The sequence below is a fragment of the Phyllobates terribilis genome, unplaced genomic scaffold (assembly GCF_046119375.1).
Source record: "Phyllobates terribilis strain yellow unplaced genomic scaffold, ASM4611937v1 Scaffold_170__1_contigs__length_4071412, whole genome shotgun sequence".
NCBI classification, from domain to species: Eukaryota; Metazoa; Chordata; class Amphibia; order Anura; family Dendrobatidae; genus Phyllobates; species Phyllobates terribilis.
Genome location: NW_027362930.1, coordinates 1,413,865 through 1,432,411, shown reverse-complemented (window position 1 = coordinate 1,432,411; position 18,547 = coordinate 1,413,865). Strand labels below are relative to the sequence as shown.

The 18,547-nt window shown below is 43.6% G+C and overlaps 12 non-coding genes across 12 annotated transcripts; all 12 read left to right on the top strand.

Moving 5' to 3' along the window:
• Positions 1 to 3,347: 3,347 nt before the first annotated feature.
• On the top strand, positions 3,348 to 3,538 carry LOC141211709 (U2 spliceosomal RNA). Its single transcript, XR_012281650.1, has one exon. It is a non-coding gene; the product is annotated as a U2 spliceosomal RNA (small nuclear RNA).
• Positions 3,539 to 4,653: 1,115 nt separating this feature from the next.
• LOC141212275 (U2 spliceosomal RNA) lies at positions 4,654 to 4,844 on the top strand. Its single transcript, XR_012282088.1, has one exon. It is a non-coding gene; the product is annotated as a U2 spliceosomal RNA (small nuclear RNA).
• Positions 4,845 to 5,959: 1,115 nt separating this feature from the next.
• On the top strand, positions 5,960 to 6,150 carry LOC141212274 (U2 spliceosomal RNA). The gene has a single exon (XR_012282087.1). It is a non-coding gene; the product is annotated as a U2 spliceosomal RNA (small nuclear RNA).
• Positions 6,151 to 7,265: 1,115 nt separating this feature from the next.
• Positions 7,266 to 7,456, top strand: LOC141212273 (U2 spliceosomal RNA). The gene has a single exon (XR_012282086.1). It is a non-coding gene; the product is annotated as a U2 spliceosomal RNA (small nuclear RNA).
• Positions 7,457 to 8,571: 1,115 nt separating this feature from the next.
• On the top strand, positions 8,572 to 8,762 carry LOC141211558 (U2 spliceosomal RNA). The gene has a single exon (XR_012281529.1). It is a non-coding gene; the product is annotated as a U2 spliceosomal RNA (small nuclear RNA).
• Positions 8,763 to 9,877: 1,115 nt separating this feature from the next.
• On the top strand, positions 9,878 to 10,068 carry LOC141212272 (U2 spliceosomal RNA). Its single transcript, XR_012282085.1, has one exon. It is a non-coding gene; the product is annotated as a U2 spliceosomal RNA (small nuclear RNA).
• Positions 10,069 to 11,183: 1,115 nt separating this feature from the next.
• On the top strand, positions 11,184 to 11,374 carry LOC141211557 (U2 spliceosomal RNA). The gene has a single exon (XR_012281528.1). It is a non-coding gene; the product is annotated as a U2 spliceosomal RNA (small nuclear RNA).
• A 1,112-nt stretch (positions 11,375 to 12,486) lies between these two features.
• On the top strand, positions 12,487 to 12,677 carry LOC141212271 (U2 spliceosomal RNA). The gene has a single exon (XR_012282084.1). It is a non-coding gene; the product is annotated as a U2 spliceosomal RNA (small nuclear RNA).
• Positions 12,678 to 13,792: 1,115 nt separating this feature from the next.
• LOC141212270 (U2 spliceosomal RNA) lies at positions 13,793 to 13,983 on the top strand. The gene has a single exon (XR_012282083.1). It is a non-coding gene; the product is annotated as a U2 spliceosomal RNA (small nuclear RNA).
• Positions 13,984 to 15,098: 1,115 nt separating this feature from the next.
• LOC141212269 (U2 spliceosomal RNA) lies at positions 15,099 to 15,289 on the top strand. Its single transcript, XR_012282082.1, has one exon. It is a non-coding gene; the product is annotated as a U2 spliceosomal RNA (small nuclear RNA).
• Positions 15,290 to 16,401: 1,112 nt separating this feature from the next.
• LOC141211499 (U2 spliceosomal RNA) lies at positions 16,402 to 16,592 on the top strand. Its single transcript, XR_012281472.1, has one exon. It is a non-coding gene; the product is annotated as a U2 spliceosomal RNA (small nuclear RNA).
• A 1,119-nt stretch (positions 16,593 to 17,711) lies between these two features.
• On the top strand, positions 17,712 to 17,902 carry LOC141212267 (U2 spliceosomal RNA). Its single transcript, XR_012282080.1, has one exon. It is a non-coding gene; the product is annotated as a U2 spliceosomal RNA (small nuclear RNA).
• The last annotated feature ends 645 nt before the right edge of the window (positions 17,903 to 18,547 follow it).

Here is an 18,547-nt window from a genome sequence, read left to right as displayed (position 1 = left end):
CCTTTAGGTCAAAGTGTGTGGTCTGGTTCTGTATGTAATAAAAATTGTGGGGTAGGTGTTTTGGTGAAGGGTTATAGTGTTAAGATAGAAAGTTACATGGTGGTGGAGGCGGGGAGGTGTGTAATATGTGAGTTAAATTGTAGGGGGTGGAGGGTTAGGGTGGTAAATATGTATGCACCAATAGATAAAGGGGAGAGGCTGGAAATTTTCGAGAAATTATGTTTTTTTTTATCTGGCAAAATGCCAATAATTTTTGTTGGAGATTTCAATTGTGTGACGGAGGGGGATAAGATGGATGTTACAGGTAAAAGACTCAAGAGTCTTGTGGCGGATTTTTCCTTACAGGATGCTGCGGAAGTTTTTTTAGGTAATCCACCTCCTGCGACCTATAAGGCCGACAGGGGAGGCATAGAGTCTAGAATAGACCGTATCTTCTTTTCTTCACAAAATGTTATTTGTAGGAATTTCCAGCAGGAAGATGTTCCCTTCTCTGACCATGTGTGTTTGAGGGCACGTCTAGAAGGTAAGATTTCCTTTGTATATGGTGGTGGCGTGTGGAAACTTAATGTGCGTTTGCTGGAAGATAATAGGATCATGTGTGATTTTAGGCGAATGTATGTTAGGTGGAGGGATAAAAAAAGTGATTTCAGGAATGTGCTTGAGTGGTGGGACTGGATGAAGAGTGAGATTGGTTTTTTCTTTAGAAAAAGGGGCAGGAGGAAAGCAGCAATGAATAGAGTAAAATTTAATGATTTAAGCTCTAGACTGGAGTGGCTGAGGAAGTTAAGGATGATTGGAGTGGATGTGGATGTTTTGATGTGTCAAGTGAAAGAAGAGATTAAGAAATATATTGAGGGTAAAGGGAAAGAAATTATTTACCGTTCTAAGATTGAACATTTGGAGAAAAATGAGAAATGCACAAGGTTTTTTTTCAAAAAAGTTTTTGGGAAGAAAGTAGATATGGATGAGGTGGTGAATGGTGATGGGGTGTGTGTGAGTGGGAAGGATGTGATGCAGGAGGTGGTGTTGTTTTATAAGGAGTTGTATGGGGAAAAATGGGTTGATGATAGGATGTTGACTGATGCTTTGGGGTGATTAGAAGGTTGTTTGGGTGAGGATGAACGTGAAATATTGGATGATGTAATTGTGTTGGATGAAGTTAAAAAAGTGGTGATGTCTGCGAGTAAGAATAAAACACCTGGGAAGGATGGACTGCCCGTGGAGTTATATGTTAAGGAATGGGACACGATGGGAAATGACTTATTGGAGGTGTGCCAGTATATGTTCACGGAGAATATGTTGAGTGAATCTATGAGAGATGGGGTGGTGGTTTTGGTTCATAAGAAAGGTGATAAAAAGGATTTGGGGAATTGGAGGCCAATCACCCTTTTGAATGCAGACTATAAGGTGTTTAGTAAATTGTTGGCTAGCCGGATGCGGGAAGTGATTGGCGGTGTGGTGGATGAAGATCAAGTGTGTGCAGTGCCTGGGAGAAGTATGACTGAAAATTTGGTGTTGTTGCGTGATGTGATTGGGGATTGTATGAGTCGTAAGCAGAAATGTTTGTTGTTTTCGGTTGATTTTGAAAAAGCTTTTGACCGTGTGTCACATAGCTTTATGTTTAAGGTTTTGTCTAAGATGGGTTATTCCAGGAATTTTGTAAACTGTGTTAGGAGTTTGTATTGTAATGTTTCAAGTGAATTTTTGGTGAATGGGTGGTTGAGTGAGAAAGTGAGAATTAAATCAGGAGTGCGTCAGGGGTGCCCTATGTCCCCTTTTTTGTTTATTAGTGTGATTGAAGTGTTGATGTGTATGGTTAGGAAGGATAAGGTTATGAGAGGTGTGATGATTCCTGGGAGTAATGGAAAGGATGTGAGAATTCTAGGTTACATGGATGATGTAGTGATTGTGAGTGGGAATATGGCTGCGATGAGTAGGGCAAGGTTGATATTAAGTTTGTTTTGTAGTGTCTCAGCTTTTAAGGTCAATTGGACTAAGAGTTCCTTTAAATGTTTTGGTGAGAGGAATGTATGGATGAATGGTGTGAGGTGTGAGGATGGTGCAATAAAGGTGCTTGGGATTAAGTTTAATGATGATTTGAAAGGAAATGAGAGTTGGGAAGATTGTGGGGTGAGAGTGGTGCGCAAGTTGAATTTTTGGCGAATGAGAGAATTAACTCTGACTGGGAAAGTTCTGATTATTAAGGCGGTTATTTTGCCTATTTTGTTGTTTGTTGCGAATGTATATCCTGCTGCTTTTAAGAAAATTAGGAAAACTGAGAAATTCATCTTTAATTTTCTTTGGGGAAGTCGCATGGAGAAATTGAAACGGGAATATGTCTATAAGTTATGTGTAAATGGTGGTTTGGATTTTCCAAATATTGATTTCTTTTTAGGGATTAGTTACGTGAAAATGGTGGTGGTGGTTCTAGGGAAAAGTAATAAGTGTGCTTATATGATGAAGTATTCGGCTGGATGGATGCTTTATGGCTTAAAGTGGGTCAAAAGGGATGCTAGAGTGCCTGTTGCTTTTAAGTGTCCTGTATGGTATGGTTGTGTTGAGAAATTTGTAAGGAAGTATGATTTGTTGTCCGTTAACATGAGTGATTTTAGGCAAAAGAAGAAAGTCATTAGGATGGTGCGTGAGCGTGAGGTGGTATGTAATATCAATGGGTTGAGAGGGGAGGAAGTAACCGAGATGTGGAGAAAATTAAGTATAGATGGTGTGACTAACAGACAGAGAGATATCGCTTGGATGATATTGCATGACATTTTGCCTGTTAGAGATGTGCAAAAGAAGAGGGATTTAGTTAAATCTGAGGAATGCCCGAGGGATGGATGTGGTTTGAGAGAGCATGTTAGACATATGGTATGGGATTGTGATTTTGCATATGATGTATGGAAGGGTATAGGGGGACTTTGCAAGGAATTGGTGGGTGTAAAGTATGTTAATTGAAAACTTGCTATGTTTGGGATGGGTGCATGTAGTAGAATTAAGGATAGGATTTTATGGTTGTTGGTGGTGTGTGTAATTGAAAGTTTGTGGGATGCGAGGAATTTGTTAGTTTTTAAAAGGAAGAAAATGTCATTTAATGAATGTTTGAGATTGATTCTGTCACGTATGTATGTAATATACCTCTGGGATCAGGAACGTGGAAGTATTATAGATGCTGAAGGGATCTGGAAGTTTAAAAAGTGGAGGTTTTTGGTAAAGTTTAATTAGTAGTGTATAATGTACCTGATGATAAGGTTTGGTTTTATTTTTGATTATATACCAAGTGTGATGAAAGGCTAAGTGTCAATGAAAGGCTTTTGTAAGTCAATTTGATTGAGCTTATGCTCCGGCCTATCTGATTTGGTTAAAAAGAAAAAAAAAAAAAAAAAAATCTGTTCTTATCAGTTTAATATCTGATACGTCCCCTATCTGGGGACCATATATTAAATGGATTTTTAGAACAGGGAGATGGAAAAAGAGCTTGCTCTGTCCACTCCACGCATTGACCTGGTATTGCAGTATCTCCAGGACCGGTGCACCCCTTCTTTAATGCAGTTTCTAAAATCAGAAAGAATTGAATTCAATGTTTTTTGTTCATTTTGCTTGTTTGTCGGATTTTGGGATGGACTCTTTGGCTTTGCTTTTCTTCTCCTCATTGGATTTTTCATGTTCAAAGTTGCAGAAGCCAGATTACAAGCTCATTTTGGTTCAACTTCAGCAACTGTGCATTGCATTGCCATGTAATGTGATGCAATGCTATCTTTCTAGCTCTCCCTTTTTACTTCCTTTTGGATAAACTGACATATTAGGCAAGCATTTTGGAGCTTTCACCTAAATAACTACAGGTGGTGAGATAAGCTGCACAATATAATTGACCTTTCAGTATATTGTTGCACACACACCATCTATTTAGCAAAAGCCCTTGTTATCAACAGCAGCCTTTTAAACTCACCTGAGCTAACAGGTATGTGCGCTGGTTACTCTGCTGCGCTTAAAATTTCTTTTTTGGTTTGCTACAATGCCTTTTCTGAAACGTTGTCTCCTTCTGCTGGAACACTGACTTCTTTCATTTAATGCCTGCAGACTATAAAAGAGAACCCAACCCAAAAAGTTTGGTTGATTAGTCTGTGGCATTCTGTTAAACTGTTGCTTATGGCGGTCTCTGTGAGCTTCTCAGCGACATTCAGCCAGCCAGGTATCCTGCCTGCAGTAGATGGAATGTGGCAATGGAACGCTGGCTGCGCGTGTCATAATAGGCTCTGAGCCTTTATATACCTGTGCACAGCAGCAGCCACCTTCAGTCTGCTGCTGGACAGCCAGCAGCAGCAGCAGCAGGAGAGGTATGTAATCAGGAGCCCTCCTGCTAAGGGTAGACAGCTGCTCGTTCCACCCCACCCCCCGCCTTAATTGGTTCTCCTCCCTTCCAACGGTGTTGAGGCGGGTGGGAACAGCAGGGGGTGAAGGTGCTGTGTTTAAAGAGGTGGAGTTATGCAGATCTAAAACGCGTGGATTGCAGCAGCAGCAAGCCGAAAAGTGCAGGCATGTAAGGGATCTAGAGGTTGACAACATGTCTTCTTAACGGGAGTCCAGGAGCTCATCTCCACAAATGGACTTTTCAGGATCCTTGGGTGGCTCCGTAGTTTGAAACCAATTCTGGTTATCGCTTCTCGGCCTTTTGGCTAAGATCAAGTGTAGTATCTGTTCTTATCAGTTTAATATCTGATACGTCCCCTATCTGGGGACCATATATTAAATGGATTTTTAGAACAGGGAGATGGAAAAAGAGCTTGCTCTGTCCACTCCACGCATTGACCTGGTATTGCAGTATCTCCAGGACCGGTGCACCCCTTCTTTAATGCAGTTTCTAAAATCAGAAAGAATTGAATTCAATGTTTTTTGTTCATTTTGCTTGTTTGTCGGATTTTGGGATGGACTCTTTGGCTTTGCTTTTCTTCTCCTCATTGGATTTTTCATGTTCAAAGTTGCAGAAGCCAGATTACAAGCTCATTTTGGTTCAACTTCAGCAACTGTGCATTGCATTGCCATGTAATGTGATGCAATGCTATCTTTCTAGCTCTCCCTTTTTACTTCCTTTTGGATAAACAGACATATTAGGCAAGCATTTTGGAGCTTTCACCTAAATAACTACAGGTGGTGAGATAAGCTGCACAATATAATTGACCTTTCAGTATATTGTTGCACACACACCATCTATTTAGCAAATGCCCTTGTTATCAACAGCAGCCTTTTAAACTCACCTGAGCTAACAGGTATGTGCGCTGGTTACTCTGCTGCGCTTAAAATTTCTTTTTTGGTTTGCTACAATGCCTTTTCTGAAACGTTGTCTCCTTCTGCTGGAACACTGACTTCTTTCATTTAATGCCTGCAGACTATAAAAGAGAACCCAACCCAAAAAGTTTGGTTGATTAGTCTGTGGCATTCTGTTAAACTGTTGCTTATGGCGGTCTCTGTGAGCTTCTCAGCGACATTCAGCCAGCCAGGTATCCTGCCTGCAGTAGATGGAATGTGGCAATGGAACGCTGGCTGCGCGTGTCATAATAGGCTCTGAGCCTTTATATACCTGTGCACAGCAGCAGCCACCTTCAGTCTGCTGCTGGACAGCCAGCAGCAGCAGCAGCAGGAGAGGTATGTAATCAGGAGCCCTCCTGCTAAGGGTAGACAGCTGCTCGTTCCACCCCACCCCCCGCCTTAATTGGTTCTCCTCCCTTCCAACGGTGTTGAGGCGGGTGGGAACAGCAGGGGGTGAAGGTGCTGTGTTTAAAGAGGTGGAGTTATGCAGATCTAAAACGCGTGGATTGCAGCAGCAGCAAGCCGAAAAGTGCAGGCATGTAAGGGATCTAGAGGTTGACAACATGTCTTCTTAACGGGAGTCCAGGAGCTCATCTCCACAAATGGACTTTTCAGGATCCTTGGGTGGCTCCGTAGTTTGAAACCAATTCTGGTTATCGCTTCTCGGCCTTTTGGCTAAGATCAAGTGTAGTATCTGTTCTTATCAGTTTAATATCTGATACGTCCCCTATCTGGGGACCATATATTAAATGGATTTTTAGAACAGGGAGATGGAAAAAGAGCTTGCTCTGTCCACTCCACGCATTGACCTGGTATTGCAGTATCTCCAGGACCGGTGCACCCCTTCTTTAATGCAGTTTCTAAAATCAGAAAGAATTGAATTCAATGTTTTTTGTTCATTTTGCTTGTTTGTCGGATTTTGGGATGGACTCTTTGGCTTTGCTTTTCTTCTCCTCATTGGATTTTTCATGTTCAAAGTTGCAGAAGCCAGATTACAAGCTCATTTTGGTTCAACTTCAGCAACTGTGCATTGCATTGCCATGTAATGTGATGCAATGCTATCTTTCTAGCTCTCCCTTTTTACTTCCTTTTGGATAAACAGACATATTAGGCAAGCATTTTGGAGCTTTCACCTAAATAACTACAGGTGGTGAGATAAGCTGCACAATATAATTGACCTTTCAGTATATTGTTGCACACACACCATCTATTTAGCAAATGCCCTTGTTATCAACAGCAGCCTTTTAAACTCACCTGAGCTAACAGGTATGTGCGCTGGTTACTCTGCTGCGCTTAAAATTTCTTTTTTGGTTTGCTACAATGCCTTTTCTGAAACGTTGTCTCCTTCTGCTGGAACACTGACTTCTTTCATTTAATGCCTGCAGACTATAAAAGAGAACCCAACCCAAAACGTTTGGTTGATTAGTCTGTGGCATTCTGTTAAACTGTTGCTTATGGCGGTCTCTGTGAGCTTCTCAGCGACATTCAGCCAGCCAGGTATCGTGCCTGCAGTAGATGGAATGTGGCAATGGAACGCTGGCTGCGCGTGTCATAATAGGCTCTGAGCCTTTATATACCTGTGCACAGCAGCAGCCACCTTCAGTCTGCTGCTGGACAGCCAGCAGCAGCAGCAGCAGGAGAGGTATGTAATCAGGAGCCCTCCTGCTAAGGGTAGACAGCTGCTCGTTCCACCCCACCCCCCGCCTTAATTGGTTCTCCTCCCTTCCAACGGTGTTGAGGCGGGTGGGAACAGCAGGGGGTGAAGGTGCTGTGTTTAAAGAGGTGGAGTTATGCAGATCTAAAACGCGTGGATTGCAGCAGCAGCAAGCCGAAAAGTGCAGGCATGTAAGGGATCTAGAGGTTGACAACATGTCTTCTTAACGGGAGTCCAGGAGCTCATCTCCACAAATGGACTTTTCAGGATCCTTGGGTGGCTCCGTAGATTGAAACCAATTCTGGTTATCGCTTCTCGGCCTTTTGGCTAAGATCAAGTGTAGTATCTGTTCTTATCAGTTTAATATCTGATACGTCCCCTATCTGGGGACCATATATTAAATGGATTTTTAGAACAGGGAGATGGAAAAAGAGCTTGCTCTGTCCACTCCACGCATTGACCTGGTATTGCAGTATCTCCAGGACCGGTGCACCCCTTCTTTAATGCAGTTTCTAAAATCAGAAAGAATTGAATTCAATGTTTTTTGTTCATTTTGCTTGTTTGTCGGATTTTGGGATGGACTCTTTGGCTTTGCTTTTCTTCTCCTCATTGGATTTTTCATGTTCAAAGTTGCAGAAGCCAGATTACAAGCTCATTTTGGTTCAACTTCAGCAACTGTGCATTGCATTGCCATGTAATGTGATGCAATGCTATCTTTCTAGCTCTCCCTTTTTACTTCCTTTTGGATAAACAGACATATTAGGCAAGCATTTTGGAGCTTTCACCTAAATAACTACAGGTGGTGAGATAAGCTGCACAATATAATTGACCTTTCAGTATATTGTTGCACACACACCATCTATTTAGCAAATGCCCTTGTTATCAACAGCAGCCTTTTAAACTCACCTGAGCTAACAGGTATGTGCGCTGGTTACTCTGCTGCGCTTAAAATTTCTTTTTTGGTTTGCTACAATGCCTTTTCTGAAACGTTGTCTCCTTCTGCTGGAACACTGACTTCTTTCATTTAATGCCTGCAGACTATAAAAGAGAACCCAACCCAAAAAGTTTGGTTGATTAGTCTGTGGCATTCTGTTAAACTGTTGCTTATGGCGGTCTCTGTGAGCTTCTCAGCGACATTCAGCCAGCCAGGTATCCTGCCTGCAGTAGATGGAATGTGGCAATGGAACGCTGGCTGCGCGTGTCATAATAGGCTCTGAGCCTTTATATACCTGTGCACAGCAGCAGCCACCTTCAGTCTGCTGCTGGACAGCCAGCAGCAGCAGCAGCAGGAGAGGTATGTAATCAGGAGCCCTCCTGCTAAGGGTAGACAGCTGCTCGTTCCACCCCACCCCCCGCCTTAATTGGTTCTCCTCCCTTCCAACGGTGTTGAGGCGGGTGGGAACAGCAGGGGGTGAAGGTGCTGTGTTTAAAGAGGTGGAGTTATGCAGATCTAAAACGCGTGGATTGCAGCAGCAGCAAGCCGAAAAGTGCAGGCATGTAAGGGATCTAGAGGTTGACAACATGTCTTCTTAACGGGAGTCCAGGAGCTCATCTCCACAAATGGACTTTTCAGGATCCTTGGGTGGCTCCGTAGTTTGAAACCAATTCTGGTTATCGCTTCTCGGCCTTTTGGCTAAGATCAAGTGTAGTATCTGTTCTTATCAGTTTAATATCTGATACGTCCCCTATCTGGGGACCATATATTAAATGGATTTTTAGAACAGGGAGATGGAAAAAGAGCTTGCTCTGTCCACTCCACGCATTGACCTGGTATTGCAGTATCTCGAGGACCGGTGCACCCCTTCTTTAATGCAGTTTCTAAAATCAGAAAGAATTGAATTCAATGTTTTTTGTTCATTTTGCTTGTTTGTCGGATTTTGGGATGGACTCTTTGGCTTTGCTTTTCTTCTCCTCATTGGATTTTTCATGTTCAAAGTTGCAGAAGCCAGATTACAAGCTCATTTTGGTTCAACTTCAGCAACTGTGCATTGCATTGCCATGTAATGTGATGCAATGCTATCTTTCTAGCTCTCCCTTTTTACTTCCTTTTGGATAAACAGACATATTAGGCAAGCATTTTGGAGCTTTCACCTAAATAACTACAGGTGGTGAGATAAGCTGCACAATATAATTGACCTTTCAGTATATTGTTGCACACACACCATCTATTTAGCAAATGCCCTTGTTATCAACAGCAGCCTTTTAAACTCACCTGAGCTAACAGGTATGTGCGCTGGTTACTCTGCTGCGCTTAAAATTTCTTTTTTGGTTTGCTACAATGCCTTTTCTGAAACGTTGTCTCCTTCTGCTGGAACACTGACTTCTTTCATTTAATGCCTGCAGACTATAAAAGAGAACCCAACCCAAAAAGTTTGGTTGATTAGTCTGTGGCATTCTGTTAAACTGTTGCTTATGGCGGTCTCTGTGAGCTTCTCAGCGACATTCAGCCAGCCAGGTATCGTGCCTGCAGTAGATGGAATGTGGCAATGGAACGCTGGCTGCGCGTGTCATAATAGGCTCTGAGCCTTTATATACCTGTGCACAGCAGCAGCCACCTTCAGTCTGCTGCTGGACAGCCAGCAGCAGCAGCAGCAGGAGAGGTATGTAATCAGGAGCCCTCCTGCTAAGGGTAGACAGCTGCTCGTTCCACCCCACCCCCCGCCTTAATTGGTTCTCCTCCCTTCCAACGGTGTTGAGGCGGGTGGGAACAGCAGGGGGTGAAGGTGCTGTGTTTAAAGAGGTGGAGTTATGCAGATCTAAAACGCGTGGATTGCAGCAGCAGCAAGCCGAAAAGTGCAGGCATGTAAGGGATCTAGAGGTTGACAACATGTCTTCTTAACGGGAGTCCAGGAGCTCATCTCCACAAATGGACTTTTCAGGATCCTTGGGTGGCTCCGTAGATTGAAACCAATTCTGGTTATCGCTTCTCGGCCTTTTGGCTAAGATCAAGTGTAGTATCTGTTCTTATCAGTTTAATATCTGATACGTCCCCTATCTGGGGACCATATATTAAATGGATTTTTAGAACAGGGAGATGGAAAAAGAGCTTGCTCTGTCCACTCCACGCATTGACCTGGTATTGCAGTATCTCCAGGACCGGTGCACCCCTTCTTTAATGCAGTTTCTAAAATCAGAAAGAATTGAATTCAATGTTTTTTGTTCATTTTGCTTGTTTGTCGGATTTTGGGATGGACTCTTTGGCTTTGCTTTTCTTCTCCTCATTGGATTTTTCATGTTCAAAGTTGCAGAAGCCAGATTACAAGCTCATTTTGGTTCAACTTCAGCAACTGTGCATTGCATTGCCATGTAATGTGATGCAATGCTATCTTTCTAGCTCTCCCTTTTTACTTCCTTTTGGATAAACAGACATATTAGGCAAGCATTTTGGAGCTTTCACCTAAATAACTACAGGTGGTGAGATAAGCTGCACAATATAATTGACCTTTCAGTATATTGTTGCACACACACCATCTATTTAGCAAATGCCCTTGTTATCAACAGCAGCCTTTTAAACTCACCTGAGCTAACAGGTATGTGCGCTGGTTACTCTGCTGCGCTTAAAATTTCTTTTTTGGTTTGCTACAATGCCTTTTCTGAAACGTTGTCTCCTTCTGCTGGAACACTGACTTCTTTCATTTAATGCCTGCAGACTATAAAAGAGAACCCAACCCAAAAAGTTTGGTTGATTAGTCTGTGGCATTCTGTTAAACTGTTGCTTATGGCGGTCTCTGTGAGCTTCTCAGCGACATTCAGCCAGCCAGGTATCCTGCCTGCAGTAGATGGAATGTGGCAATGGAACGCTGGCTGCGCGTGTCATAATAGGCTCTGAGCCTTTATATACCTGTGCACAGCAGCAGCCACCTTCAGTCTGCTGCTGGACAGCCAGCAGCAGCAGCAGCAGGAGAGGTATGTAATCAGGAGCCCTCCTGCTAAGGGTAGACAGCTGCTCGTTCCACCCCACCCCCCGCCTTAATTGGTTCTCCTCCCTTCCAACGGTGTTGAGGCGGGTGGGAACAGCAGGGGGTGAAGGTGCTGTGTTTAAAGAGGTGGAGTTATGCAGATCTAAAACGCGTGGATTGCAGCAGCAGCAAGCCGAAAAGTGCAGGCATGTAAGGGATCTAGAGGTTGACAACATGTCTTCTTAACGGGAGTCCAGGAGCTCATCTCCACAAATGGACTTTTCAGGATCCTTGGGTGGCTCCGTAGTTTGAAACCAATTCTGGTTATCGCTTCTCGGCCTTTTGGCTAAGATCAAGTGTAGTATCTGTTCTTATCAGTTTAATATCTGATACGTCCCCTATCTGGGGACCATATATTAAATGGATTTTTAGAACAGGGAGATGGAAAAAGAGCTTGCTCTGTCCACTCCACGCATTGACCTGGTATTGCAGTATCTCGAGGACCGGTGCACCCCTTCTTTAATGCAGTTTCTAAAATCAGAAAGAATTGAATTCAATGTTTTTTGTTCATTTTGCTTGTTTGTCGGATTTTGGGATGGACTCTTTGGCTTTGCTTTTCTTCTCCTCATTGGATTTTTCATGTTCAAAGTTGCAGAAGCCAGATTACAAGCTCATTTTGGTTCAACTTCAGCAACTGTGCATTGCATTGCCATGTAATGTGATGCAATGCTATCTTTCTAGCTCTCCCTTTTTACTTCCTTTTGGATAAACAGACATATTAGGCAAGCATTTTGGAGCTTTCACCTAAATAACTACAGGTGGTGAGATAAGCTGCACAATATAATTGACCTTTCAGTATATTGTTGCACACACACCATCTATTTAGCAAATGCCCTTGTTATCAACAGCAGCCTTTTAAACTCACCTGAGCTAACAGGTATGTGCGCTGGTTACTCTGCTGCGCTTAAAATTTCTTTTTTGGTTTGCTACAATGCCTTTTCTGAAACGTTGTCTCCTTCTGCTGGAACACTGACTTCTTTCATTTAATGCCTGCAGACTATAAAAGAGAACCCAACCCAAAAAGTTTGGTTGATTAGTCTGTGGCATTCTGTTAAACTGTTGCTTATGGCGGTCTCTGTGAGCTTCTCAGCGACATTCAGCCAGCCAGGTATCCTGCCTGCAGTAGATGGAATGTGGCAATGGAACGCTGGCTGCGCGTGTCATAATAGGCTCTGAGCCTTTATATACCTGTGCACAGCAGCAGCCACCTTCAGTCTGCTGCTGGACAGCCAGCAGCAGCAGCAGGAGAGGTATGTAATCAGGAGCCCTCCTGCTAAGGGTAGACAGCTGCTCGTTCCACCCCACCCCCCGCCTTAATTGGTTCTCCTCTCTTCCAATGGTGTTGAGGCGGGTGGGAACAGCAGGGGGTGAAGGTGCTGTGTTTAAAGAGGTGGAGTTATGCAGATCTAAAACGCGTGGATTGCAGCAGCAGCAAGCCGAAAAGTGCAGGCATGTAAGGGATCTAGAGGTTGACAACATGTCTTCTTAACGGGAGTCCAGGAGCTCATCTCCACAAATGGACTTTTCAGGATCCTTGGGTGGCTCCGTAGTTTGAAACCAATTCTGGTTATCGCTTCTCGGCCTTTTGGCTAAGATCAAGTGTAGTATCTGTTCTTATCAGTTTAATATCTGATACGTCCCCTATCTGGGGACCATATATTAAATGGATTTTTAGAACAGGGAGATGGAAAAAGAGCTTGCTCTGTCCACTCCACGCATTGACCTGGTATTGCAGTATCTCCAGGACCGGTGCACCCCTTCTTTAATGCAGTTTCTAAAATCAGAAAGAATTGAATTCAATGTTTTTTGTTCATTTTGCTTGTTTGTCGGATTTTGGGATGGACTCTTTGGCTTTGCTTTTCTTCTCCTCATTGGATTTTTCATGTTCAAAGTTGCAGAAGCCAGATTACAAGCTCATTTTGGTTCAACTTCAGCAACTGTGCATTGCATTGCCATGTAATGTGATGCAATGCTATCTTTCTAGCTCTCCCTTTTTACTTCCTTTTGGATAAACAGACATATTAGGCAAGCATTTTGGAGCTTTCACCTAAATAACTACAGGTGGTGAGATAAGCTGCACAATATAATTGACCTTTCAGTATATTGTTGCACACACACCATCTATTTAGCAAATGCCCTTGTTATCAACAGCAGCCTTTTAAACTCACCTGAGCTAACAGGTATGTGCGCTGGTTACTCTGCTGCGCTTAAAATTTCTTTTGTGGTTTGCTACAATGCCTTTTCTGAAACGTTGTCTCCTTCTGCTGGAACACTGACTTCTTTCATTTAATGCCTGCAGACTATAAAAGAGAACCCAACCCAAAAAGTTTGGTTGATTAGTCTGTGGCATTCTGTTAAACTGTTGCTTATGGCGGTCTCTGTGAGCTTCTCAGCGACATTCAGCCAGCCAGGTATCCTGCCTGCAGTAGATGGAATGTGGCAATGGAACGCTGGCTGCGCGTGTCATAATAGGCTCTGAGCCTTTATATACCTGTGCACAGCAGCAGCCACCTTCAGTCTGCTGCTGGACAGCCAGCAGCAGCAGCAGCAGGAGAGGTATGTAATCAGGAGCCCTCCTGCTAAGGGTAGACAGCTGCTCGTTCCACCCCACCCCCCGCCTTAATTGGTTCTCCTCCCTTCCAACGGTGTTGAGGCGGGTGGGAACAGCAGGGGGTGAAGGTGCTGTGTTTAAAGAGGTGGAGTTATGCAGATCTAAAACGCGTGGATTGCAGCAGCAGCAAGCCGAAAAGTGCAGGCATGTAAGGGATCTAGAGGTTGACAACATGTCTTCTTAACGGGAGTCCAGGAGCTCATCTCCACAAATGGACTTTTCAGGATCCTTGGGTGGCTCCGTAGTTTGAAACCAATTCTGGTTATCGCTTCTCGGCCTTTTGGCTAAGATCAAGTGTAGTATCTGTTCTTATCAGTTTAATATCTGATACGTCCCCTATCTGGGGACCATATATTAAATGGATTTTTAGAACAGGGAGATGGAAAAAGAGCTTGCTCTGTCCACTCCACGCATTGACCTGGTATTGCAGTATCTCCAGGACCGGTGCACCCCTTCTTTAATGCAGTTTCTAAAATCAGAAAGAATTGAATTCAATGTTTTTTGTTCATTTTGCTTGTTTGTCGGATTTTGGGATGGACTCTTTGGCTTTGCTTTTCTTCTCCTCATTGGATTTTTCATGTTCAAAGTTGCAGAAGCCAGATTACAAGCTCATTTTGGTTCAACTTCAGCAACTGTGCATTGCATTGCCATGTAATGTGATGCAATGCTATCTTTCTAGCTCTCCCTTTTTACTTCCTTTTGGATAAACAGACATATTAGGCAAGCATTTTGGAGCTTTCACCTAAATAACTACAGGTGGTGAGATAAGCTGCACAATATAATTGACCTTTCAGTATATTGTTGCACACACACCATCTATTTAGCAAATGCCCTTGTTATCAACAGCAGCCTTTTAAACTCACCTGAGCTAACAGGTATGTGCGCTGGTTACTCTGCTGCGCTTAAAATTTCTTTTTTGGTTTGCTACAATGCCTTTTCTGAAACGTTGTCTCCTTCTGCTGGAACACTGACTTCTTTCATTTAATGCCTGCAGACTATAAAAGAGAACCCAACCCAAAAAGTTTGGTTGATTAGTCTGTGGCATTCTGTTAAACTGTTGCTTATGGCGGTCTCTGTGAGCTTCTCAGCGACATTCAGCCAGCCAGGTATCCTGCCTGCAGTAGATGGAATGTGGCAATGGAACGCTGGCTGCGCGTGTCATAATAGGCTCTGAGCCTTTATATACCTGTGCACAGCAGCAGCCACCTTCAGTCTGCTGCTGGACAGCCAGCAGCAGCAGCAGCAGGAGAGGTATGTAATCAGGAGCCCTCCTGCTAAGGGTAGACAGCTGCTCGTTCCACCCCACCCCCCGCCTTAATTGGTTCTCCTCCCTTCCAACGGTGTTGAGGCGGGTGGGAACAGCAGGGGGTGAAGGTGCTGTGTTTAAAGAGGTGGAGTTATGCAGATCTAAAACGCGTGGATTGCAGCAGCAGCAAGCCGAAAAGTGCAGGCATGTAAGGGATCTAGAGGTTGACAACATGTCTTCTTAACGGGAGTCCAGGAGCTCATCTCCACAAATGGACTTTTCAGGATCCTTGGGTGGCTCCGTAGTTTGAAACCAATTCTGGTTATCGCTTCTCGGCCTTTTGGCTAAGATCAAGTGTAGTATCTGTTCTTATCAGTTTAATATCTGATACGTCCCCTATCTGGGGACCATATATTAAATGGATTTTTAGAACAGGGAGATGGAAAAAGAGCTTGCTCTGTCCACTCCACGCATTGACCTGGTATTGCAGTATCTCCAGGACCGGTGCACCCCTTCTTTAATGCAGTTTCTAAAATCAGAAAGAATTGAATTCAATGTTTTTTGTTCATTTTGCTTGTTTGTCGGATTTTGGGATGGACTCTTTGGCTTTGCTTTTCTTCTCCTCATTGGATTTTTCATGTTCAAAGTTGCAGAAGCCAGATTACAAGCTCATTTTGGTTCAACTTCAGCAACTGTGCATTGCATTGCCATGTAATGTGATGCAATGCTATCTTTCTAGCTCTCCCTTTTTACTTCCTTTTGGATAAACAGACATATTAGGCAAGCATTTTGGAGCTTTCACCTAAATAACTACAGGTGGTGAGATAAGCTGCACAATATAATTGACCTTTCAGTATATTGTTGCACACACACCATCTATTTAGCAAATGCCCTTGTTATCAACAGCAGCCTTTTAAACTCACCTGAGCTAACAGGTATGTGCGCTGGTTACTCTGCTGCGCTTAAAATTTCTTTTTTGGTTTGCTACAATGCCTTTTCTGAAACGTTGTCTCCTTCTGCTGGAACACTGACTTCTTTCATTTAATGCCTGCAGACTATAAAAGAGAACCCAACCCAAAAAGTTTGGTTGATTAGTCTGTGGCATTCTGTTAAACTGTTGCTTATGGCGGTCTCTGTGAGCTTCTCAGCGACATTCAGCCAGCCAGGTATCCTGCCTGCAGTAGATGGAATGTGGCAATGGAACGCTGGCTGCGCGTGTCATAATAGGCTCTGAGCCTTTATATACCTGTGCACAGCAGCAGCCACCTTCAGTCTGCTGCTGGACAGCCAGCAGCAGCAGCAGGAGAGGTATGTAATCAGGAGCCCTCCTGCTAAGGGTAGACAGCTGCTCGTTCCACCCCACCCCCCGCCTTAATTGGTTCTCCTCCCTTCCAACGGTGTTGAGGCGGGTGGGAACAGCAGGGGGTGAAGGTGCTGTGTTTAAAGAGGTGGAGTTATGCAGATCTAAAACGCGTGGATTGCAGCAGCAGCAAGCCGAAAAGTGCAGGCATGTAAGGGATCTAGAGGTTGACAACATGTCTTCTTAACGGGAGTCCAGGAGCTCATCTCCACAAATGGACTTTTCAGGATCCTTGGGTGGCTCCGTAGTTTGAAACCAATTCTGGTTATCGCTTCTCGGCCTTTTGGCTAAGATCAAGTGTAGTATCTGTTCTTATCAGTTTAATATCTGATACGTCCCCTATCTGGGGACCATATATTAAATGGATTTTTAGAACAGGGAGATGGAAAAAGAGTTTGCTCTGTCCACTCCACGCATTGACCTGGTATTGCAGTATCTCCAGGACCGGTGCACCCCTTCTTTAATGCAGTTTCTAAAATCAGAAAGAATTGAATTCAATGTTTTTTGTTCATTTTGCTTGTTTGTCGGATTTTGGGATGGACTCTTTGGCTTTGCTTTTCTTCTCCTCATTGGATTTTTCATGTTCAAAGTTGCAGAAGCCAGATTACAAGCTCATTTTGGTTCAACTTCAGCAACTGTGCATTGCATTGCCATGTAATGTGATACAATGCTATCTTTCTAGCTCTCCCTTTTTACTTCCTTTTGGATAAACAGACATATTAGGCAAGCATTTTGGAGCTTTCACCTAAATAACTACTGGTGGTGAGATAAGCTGCACAATATAATTGACCTTTCAGTATATTGTTGCACACACACCATCTATTTAGCAAATGCCCTTGTTATCAACAGCAGCCTTTTAAACTCACCTGAGCTAACAGGTATGTGCGCTGGTTACTCTGCTGCGCTTAAAATTTCTTTTTTGGTTTGCTACAATGCCTTTTCTGAAACGTTGTCTCCTTCTGCTGGAACACTGACTTCTTTCATTTAATGCCTGCAGACTATAAAAGAGAACCCAACCCAAAAAGTTTGGTTGATTAGTCTGTGGCATTCTGTTAAACTGTTGCTTATGGCGGTCTCTGTGAGCTTCTCAGCGACATTCAGCCAGCCAGGTATCCTGCCTGCAGTAGATGGAATGTGGCAATGGAACGCTGGCTGCGCGTGTCATAATAGGCTCTGAGCCTTTATATACCTGTGCACAGCAGCAGCCACCTTCAGTCTGCTGCGGGACAGCCAGCAGCAGCAGCAGCAGGAGAGGTATGTAATCAGGAGCCCTCCTGCTAAGGGTAGATAGACAGCTGCTCGTTCCACCCCACCCCCCGCCTTAATTGGTTCTCCTCCCTTCCAACGGTGTTGAGGCGGGTGGGAACAGCAGGGGGTGAAGGTGCTGTGTTTAAAGAGGTGGAGTTATGCAGATCTAAAACGCGTGGATTGCAGCAGCAGCAAGCCGAAAAGTGCAGGCATGTAAGGGATCTAGAGGTTGACAACATGTCTTCTTAACGGGAGTCCAGGAGCTCATCTCCACAAATGGACTTTTCAGGATCCTTGGGTGGCTCCGTAGTTTGAAACCAATTCTGGTTATCGCTTCTCGGCCTTTTGGCTAAGATCAAGTGTAGTATCTGTTCTTATCAGTTTAATATCTGATACGTCCCCTATCTGGGGACCATATATTAAATGGATTTTTAGAACAGGGAGATGGAAAAAGAGCTTGCTCTGTCCACTCCACGCATTGACCTGGTATTGCAGTATCTCCAGGACCGGTGCACCCCTTCTTTAATGCAGTTTCTAAAATCAGAAAGAATTGAATTCAATGTTTTTTGTTCATTTTGCTTGTTTGTCGGATTTTGGGATGGACTCTTTGGCTTTGCTTTTCTTCTCCTCATTGGATTTTTCATGTTCAAAGTTGCAGAAGCCAGATTACAAGCTCATTTTGGTTCAACTTCAGCAACTGTGCATTGCATTGCCATATAATGTGATGCAATGCTATCTTTCTAGCTCTCCCTTTTTACTTCCTTTTGGATAAACAGACATATTAGGCAAGCATTTTGGAGCTTTCACCTAAATAACTACAGGTGGTGAGATAAGCTGCACAATATAATTGACCTTTCAGTATATTGTTGCACACACACCATCTATTTAGCAAATGCCCTTGTTATCAACAGCAGCCTTTTAAACTCACCTGAGCTAACAGGTATGTGCGCTGGTTACTCTGCTGCGCTTAAAATTTCTTTTTTGGTTTGCTAAAATGCCTTTTCTGAAACGTTGTCTCCTTCTGCTGGAACACTGACTTCTTTCATTTAATGCCTGCAGACTATAAAAGAGAACCCAACCCAAAAAGTTTGGTTGATTAGTCTGTGGCATTCTGTTAAACTGTTGCTTATGGCGGTCTCTGTGAGCTTCTCAGCGACATTCAGCC